This window comes from Littorina saxatilis, linkage group LG5 (assembly GCF_037325665.1).
Source record: "Littorina saxatilis isolate snail1 linkage group LG5, US_GU_Lsax_2.0, whole genome shotgun sequence".
NCBI classification, from domain to species: Eukaryota; Metazoa; Mollusca; class Gastropoda; order Littorinimorpha; family Littorinidae; genus Littorina; species Littorina saxatilis.
This window is the reverse complement of record NC_090249.1, coordinates 61,056,952-61,065,013: the sequence shown is the minus strand read 5'-3', so window position 1 is coordinate 61,065,013 and position 8,062 is coordinate 61,056,952. Positions and strand designations below refer to the sequence as shown.

At 42.5% G+C, this 8,062-nt stretch overlaps 1 long non-coding RNA gene across 2 annotated transcripts; it reads right to left on the bottom strand.

The window, feature by feature from the left end:
- Nucleotides 1–844: 844 nt before the first annotated feature.
- LOC138967628 (uncharacterized) lies at nt 845–6,764 on the bottom strand. 2 transcript variants are annotated; one of them, XR_011456001.1, is made up of 5 exons: nt 6,491–6,764; nt 5,894–5,992; nt 5,599–5,691; nt 4,858–4,955; nt 845–1,068 (listed from the first exon to the last, which is right to left on the bottom strand). It is a non-coding gene; the product is annotated as an uncharacterized lncRNA (long non-coding RNA). The 2 variants fall into 2 exon arrangements; XR_011456000.1 differs by lacking the exon at nt 6,491–6,764 and having other exon boundaries at nt 846–1,068; nt 5,894–6,446.
- Nucleotides 6,765–8,062: the final 1,298 nt, after the last annotated feature.

Sequence of the window (8,062 nt, the reverse complement as noted above, 5' to 3'; positions counted from 1 at the left end):
GCTAACCGACTTGGGTCTCTCCCTCCCACTTGGTCGCGGTGCACGAAGCCGTCTCGGTCATTTACCCTACCGGGTCGGAGGTTATAAATAGATTCGGGAAAGTGACTTCAGTGGCCTTAGTGCGCATGCGCTGATCATGGTGTATACCGTGGAGCCATCGGGAATCCAAGGGAAACAAAAGAAAACTTGACTATAATTATCAGAAAAGGGAAGGGCAGTGACCAAAAATAAATGATACAATATTTGTAAATGTGGATAAGCACTGAGGCGAAAAACTAACGTGTGTATGTTTTTGAGCGCTTTTAGGGCACATCAATTAGGGTTGGGGTTGGGTGAAGAGGGAGATACAATAAAACAAAAACTACTGTGAATTTTGGTTATTTTTATCAAAATTCTGTTTGTTTTATAAAGTTATATCTGAGGTTTCACAGATTTTCAATTTGCACTGATACACTGGCCTCGAATGAATCCCTCGGTAATGCTTTTAGGTCTACGACCGAATCAAAATCATCCTGTTTTTTAATGTTTTGAGCAATGGGTCTTTTTTTCTTTACATTTTAATTCAGCTTCATTCTACTCAGAAGAAATTCTTTCAATGTGATGAAAAAAACATTAGATAGACGTTTGCTCGGAGAACGTTTGTCAACACAGCAACATTTAAAAAAAAAAAAGTTGGACGATATAGATTGTTAGATAAAAGGATCTGTGTTTTAGCATTCTGTCTCATCGTCATTATTAACTGTTGCACTTCAGACACCCCCACACACACACACACACACACACACACACACACACACACACACACACACACACACACACACACACACACGTTTGCTCCAGTTACAATCATGTACTTCGTAAGGCTTTATTCAAGTTTGTCTCTTGTTCTTAAACATCCGAATTCAAAGCACACGTCTGAGCTGAGAATATAATTATATACATAAATGTCTGCCGCCATTCAATGTAAAATAATGTTGATTTGTGATCCAAACACTTCCGAAGAATAGTGCTGGTTCGTGTGTCTTCAGTCAACCGGCGCCGCATCATCACAACTCCACCCCTGCCTGCCTGCAAAAATACAAACATAGAGGGTGACACACACAAAATTCAACCCAATTTTGTTTTTATAATTTCTACATCCGTTGACCGAATTAGTTATCATTTGGTGTTTATTAACTACAGCTTATGCATGACGAAGGTCAACAAAGTTGCGAGGTTACAGGTTAAATGGAGGGGTACTTTGGAACACTTTTGAAAGAAGCTAAAAAATCGGACCATGAAACCTACAAACAGGAAACTTCGTGGAATGGTGATGAACAAAGTGAAATTCATGCACAACAACCATGAAGATATTCGCCGAACACGATTGACTGGAGAAATTACCCCTTCATGGTTGAGTCACACTTGCGCAAAATTAACCGATAAGAGGAACGCAACCCTCTATGGGGATGCCCTCCTCCTGCCTGTTATGGCTGTACTCAATTCATTGATTGTCCAAGGTTGTTTATGGTATACTACGTCCTTCAAATAACCCCAAGGATATCAATCTTGAAGAATTAAATCGGGTTCGTTAGTCTACCGCTCCATTTTAAACCTCGAACTGTTGAGTCCATCCCCGAATTTGGATTCTTTTTCGAAAGACAACCAAAGTCAGACCATTTCACCTACAAACTTGCATCTTTCGGGACTAGTCATGCCGAAGCTGCAATTAATGTACACCAAGTATGAAGTATACGAAATACCCTTACTTTCTTGCAGACACCTCAGTTAGCTATCATGCATGCAACTGACTCAAGAAGTCTCACTGGGGAGTTGGAAACTGTGTCGTCTTCAGCCGATTAATAAATTACAATATATCAGTAAACACACACACACACACACACACACTCACACACACACACACACACACACACACACACACACACACACACACACACACACACACACACACGCACAGAATTACAGTCAGCATTGCAAAAAATAAAGATGAATTTTCTTATGCATGTCACGATCGGGTGACAGAGACCAAGAAAGTGTCACTCAGTGGAGTGCCTGTTCTTGGTCGATTATGATAGAAAGCGCCTGTACGTGATATTGGGCTACAGCAGAGTTTGCTGACAGTGCTCAATCAGCACGGATGTTTTGTAGCGCACGAGTTTCACAGTGGGGGTTTTTGCTGTCACAGGGCTGACGGTTTTTCGCTGACAGCGCGCACGGGATTTTCAGGGATTAAGTTTCTCGTGTCTTTTTTCTGCTTGGGAGGCAGAATTGTGTATAGCTGGACTGGTTTTGTGACAAGGTCAGTCACGTGTTATTGGCTAGGTTGTCTGAGAGAGACACAAGCACGGGGCACTTGACACCCAGCGGCAGAAGGGGAAGGATCTAATACACAGTTTCTAGAGTATGATGGTTTTTCACCGAATATTGTATTCGGCACTCTAGGGGAGCTTCCACTAGTTTTTCCTGTCTCACTGCCAGTACTTTGCTGAGGACAAGTCGTCAACTTTCCTTCGTCGGCGATGGCTTTCGCATAAGGATTCGACAAGGGGTTCTGGAGGTTTTTGGTCACTGTTGACGAACAGAGGCTGTTCCAGGGAGGAGGCGGACTTTGCTTCCATTGAGAGTACAATCATAGGCTTTTGAGGTAATAAATCATTATTTAACGCTGTTGATGAGTCTGTGTTGTGGAATGAAATACTCTCTGTTGTTCTTTCCAGGTTAGCGCATAATTTACTCTCTGTGACGCTAAAATACTAATCTGTATATGGTTTTTGCAGATAGGGAGAGAAGGACGGAAAATGACTGTTTTGTTGTTGTAAAAAGTCCGTTTTGTGCAGGCCCACGTGCTCGATGAGATATTTAAAGATGACATGTTTAAAGGTGGTGGGTGAGGGGTAGCTGACATGTTTAGTGCACCGATGCTTTCTGTTTGCAGCCTTCGTTTCGTTTCGTTTCGTTACGTTCCTGTAACATCTGCACGGCTGACTTTGGCGGGACCTGTTGAAGCTACGCTAACCAGGAGACCGGCTAACCAGCGGACCGGCTAACCAGCGGACCGGCTAACCAGCGGACCGGCTAACCAGCGAACCGGCTAACCAGCGAACCGACTAACCAGCATACCCGCTAAGCAGCAGCAGCAGAGATAAAGCTAAGTGCACCATGTCGTACGCACCCCGTTGACCACCGTTGTCTTTTCGTATCTGTGATTTCATTGGAGTAGTGACAACGTGGGGTGTGTGACACCTGCACGAACTAGAGCTTTTCGAACAGAACATTCGCATTTAACTATATTTACACGGGTTCAGCGTGTTACTATAATTTTCTATATACTACTGGCATTTTGTCAGTGAACACTGGTTTTTTTACGTGTTGAGAACGTAAAAGGAACATATTTTGAGTGAAGGCTCGAGGGAGGTGGAGAGTTTATACATAAACAGGCGTCTGAAACTTATACTTTTGTTGACTCTATTTAATTGTATGACTGCGAGAGTGGATCGTGGTGTGGTTAGTTAATTAGTAGTAATTAACCGGTTCATAATCACCTTAAGTGATATATTGAAACGTGACAATGCATAATGCCAAAGAAGGCAAATTAGTCTGATTTCTGAATTTAAACGAATGATGCAAACAGCGCTACATACCTTGTTCATATCCTGTTCTGCAATGTTTAATTAGCCCATTGTACATATCTTGGCGGTAAAAACCGTAAGAGATCAAAATCAGATAACATTATACCGCTTGCAGAAACAAAACACAAGAATGCATGCTTCTTTCATTTTAACCAGTCTGAAAAATTCATGTTCGCCAGTGTAAAACCTTACATGACATTTCTACGAACAGCTTCTATACAAAAGTATGCCCTAGCATTGGGAACTTCGTGGGACTCGAGAAAGGAAAAGAAATAATAGCTTAGAAACTATTCGGTGTTGTGTTGTTATCCTGCAATTGAATAGATGAAAAATCCATGCGTCCTTAAAAGGCACAGTCCTTTCCATGCAAACGATTTGGCTCAACCCAAACCTGGCGATGCTTTTACGTAGAATAAGACTTCCCCTTTCCCAAGACACATGACAAAATTCAACAGCCTGAATCAGTGAATGCTTTGTGTGCACAACAAATTGTTATTTTTTAAATGTTTTTGCGAATTCACTTCATTAACAAAAAACTTGTAAAAAAAAAAAAAAATTCACCAAATTCCAGCTGAGCAGAACTGCTTTCACAATAAGGACTGGGCCTTTAAAGGTACGTTCCTCATCATATTACCCAGTATATCAGACACCACATTGTCATGTTTGTCCAGGTTTTTACATGGAAAAAATAAAACTTTATTTTAACATGGGCACATACGTCTGACTTCTTTTGGTGGAGATTGGAGGATGTGCGATTCATTTCCTACTAGGCACTGGTGTCAACATGTGAAATTCATTAAGCGAAATGTTTTCACTATACACAGAACATAACCAGGCTATCAAATGTGTGGTATATGTTCAAGTCAGAATGATGCCCTCATTTTTTTTTTAATTTGAGAGATCTGTGATGTCTGACATTTTGGTTCAAAATGTAAGGAATTTATACTTAAGCTCTAATGAGTACAAATTTGTCTTGTCAAAAACCAAAAGCATATATATTCCTTCCTCTACATGCAAGACTTTCTTTTATCTGTGCATCTTCATTTAGTACAGCAAACAAACAAAAACATCACACTCTGCATAGCGAAACAACTTGCAAAGAAAACCTCACAATCTTTATTGGGAGAAAGCCCCTGACTGTTGCAATGTTTTATGCATTAAAAAAAACCACTGAAACTGTGTGTTTGAATTCTTCAGTTTGATCAGCTATATGTGTTTAAAAAGTTACCTTGATCATTCTGACATGCTGTGGCTCAAATCACATCTCAGACAATGTTGTAGACTCCATAGATCTATAGACGTTGAGGCGCATGGAAGAACTGCATTCTGTGGAAACACAAAACATACACACAGAGGAAGAACAAGTCACAACAATTTTTAGCAGCAGCAACAGTATATATGATTCTATTAGTGTGGTGTTCGTGATTTAATGAGTTGGGGGGGGGGGGGGGTGGACGGTGTGGGGTGGGTGGGGGGGGGGGGGGGATGTGAGAAGGCTAGTTGGGGAACCGGGGGAGGTTTGATATTAGTCAGCATTGTCATTTAAATGTTAGTGATTCAAATGACTGAATTTAAAACAGGGAGAGAGAGATTGTGAATATATGTGTGTGTGTGTGTGTGTGTGTGTGTGTGTGTGTGTGTGTGTGTGTATGTGTGTGTGTGTGTGTGTGTGTGTGTGTGTGTGTGTGTGTGTGTACAGAGTAAATGCAGAGCCATTGATTGGAAACAAAAACTTGTTACTGTTAAATATCAACAGTTATACAACATAAGAGGCAATGGAAAAGTATGATATGGATATGAAAATATATGTTGCAGGTGGAAGAGGGGAGGGGGAGAGGGTCTTTGTTGCTAACAGTTAATAAGCAACTAAGGCCAGTTGTTGTTCTGGGTGTAACCTTGTAATGTTTAAGCAAACATGTTTGTGGATCACCTTCTGCATTTAGATCTGTTTGAGTATTTGCAAAGTTACCTTGATCATTGTGGCATCCTCTTGATCCCATCACATCTGAGACTATGGCCTGTAGACTCCATGGTCAGACGCTGGAGTGATAACAAGGTCATTCTGAAAAATTGAACATAATTATGCAGAGAGGGGGCAAGGATAGGGGGGTGGGGGCAGGGTTGAAGGTTGGTTACAGTGCTAGTTGGACATGAATGTTATGGGGTGAGGATGGTGCTGATATTAATAAGCATAATCAGTTAAAGCTCACAACTATCTTGATCTTCACAGACATGAATTGCATAATGAATCCACAAGCATGTACCTTTATTTTTGCCCTTGAGTTATAGGTGGAAGGAAATGTTGAGTGGTAAACACAAGTTGTATTGATCACTGGGTCAGCCTGTGGTCAGTCCCCTTTGATCTGCAGATTGCATCAGCATAAACAAACACAACGTCATCATCGTAAACAGCCTGAATGGTCAATCATGAATCTAAGAATACAAACACTGGATCTAATTTGAGAGTCTGCAAACGAGTCAGTTTGAAGATTCAATGAAAATCTGGCAGTCAATGAAGCAGATAGATCTGGCCTTGCGCTTGTGTTTGCAAGCAGATACATGTTTGAACATCCCTTATCTTAACGTTATCATTCAACAGATTGATATTTTGCCTGACGATTTTCCTGCCGATGAGCTAAACAAACAATGAAAATCACAGAAGTGGTAAGATTTTGAAGACGAAATTCAGTCATACAAACAAACTCAACAGAAAGAATCTAGCTAACTACTGTACAGCTTTCGACAAAATCAACGCATTTGCATGCCTTAGTCATTCCTGCTTTGATTCCAATAATTCTACATGATCGTAATGCACACAAAATACGAAAACGAGCTAATCGAAATGAGTAACACTGCCTCACCTGCTATGATTGTACTGTGAAAGCGAAGATCGTCTGCGATTCGAGATTTCAAAGTCGAACAGCGGCGTTTCTGCACTCTCAGCGGTTATCTTGCTTGGAAATGTGAAAAGCATGACTTGAAATCGAACGGAAGGCACCATTCTACCTTTTCGTTTGGGCGTTGTTTTTGTAAAATCTCCGAAAACGTCATTTCGAAAAAGGCGGTCGCCATTTTTTTGGGTGCCAACTTCTTTGAGTGGGGCTGCTAGCTAGCTGGTCCAAACGGGAGCCTCCCGTTCGGTACGCAACCCTGGGAAAAAAGCTTCGTGCACCCCGACCGGGAGGGAGCGGACCGACTTGGGCAGATCTCCCATTGGTTGTCACCCACTTTGGCTTCGTGCACCTCAGCCCGATGACCGGTCGTCGAAAAAGGAGAAACTGATTTCAAAGGCTTGCTTCAGGGGGCCGTGTTTTTACTGAAGCGCTCGCCCGACACAAACACAATGTCAATGAATGACTGACCGACCGACTGATTCACTCATGACTGGCTATCCGGCTTCGTACCTACCTGTCTACCTACCTGCTACCTATCTACATGCCTACCGATCGACACTGAGACTGATTAAAACTGATTAATGATTTAAACTGATAACTCAAAGCCCAGGCTAACTAACTCACTCACTCACTACCGCATTGTAAGCCCCCCCCCCCCCCCCCCTTCTAGTACCCCCGCCGCCTCCACAACAAACACTAATCTACCTGGGAGGGCTCCCGCTGCAAATGTATACAGTGATACTGAGGAGACGGAGTTATTGGTTGCACGTGTACACACGCACAGTCAAGTGTTGATAGCACTGCGCTGACAAGAAACTGACAAGGAGCACGTGCGCCGTGTCACTGTGACCTAGTCCTCACCAGCTGGACAAGACAGATGACTGGGGAATTTCAATCACAACCATTCTTTACCCTTCTCTCTAGAACAACCCCAGTTTTTCTTTTCTTTGCGGAAAATATGGTCGATAGATCAGGGAGACTACTCCCCGTGACGCTCGCTATAAGACAATTATCATTATCCACTGACCAGTTTGCTGTACGCGGCGGCCAGTCACTCTGCCTTCCTCGGATACAGTAAGCTTACAGTTGTACGACTGGCACCGAAAGAGTCAAATCCGCTCAATACTGAGACGACGATGTTCGGAACTAACTTGACTCGCCGAGTCGGTTTGTATGGGTTGTCAAAGAGTAGACTCTCGCTTCTGAGTCAGACTTTCAGTCCAACGTTCCTGTGCACGTGACATTATAGGCCAGTCACTGGCGAAGGGTGTGTTTGAAACACTGGCGTGGACAAGGAGCAGGGGTCGAAAGCTTGATTCACTAAAAAGCAATGCTGTATTATTCAATCTTTCACAACCGGCAATACAAAGCCGACAGAGTTATTTCCGGAGTCGGTTCGTCTATTGCCATTGGAAGTGATGCAAACTGACATACTCGGTTCGTATATTGCCATTGGAAGTGATGCAAACTGACATACTCGGTTCGTCTATTGCCATTGGAAGTGATGCAAACTGACATACTCGGTTCGTCTATTGCCAT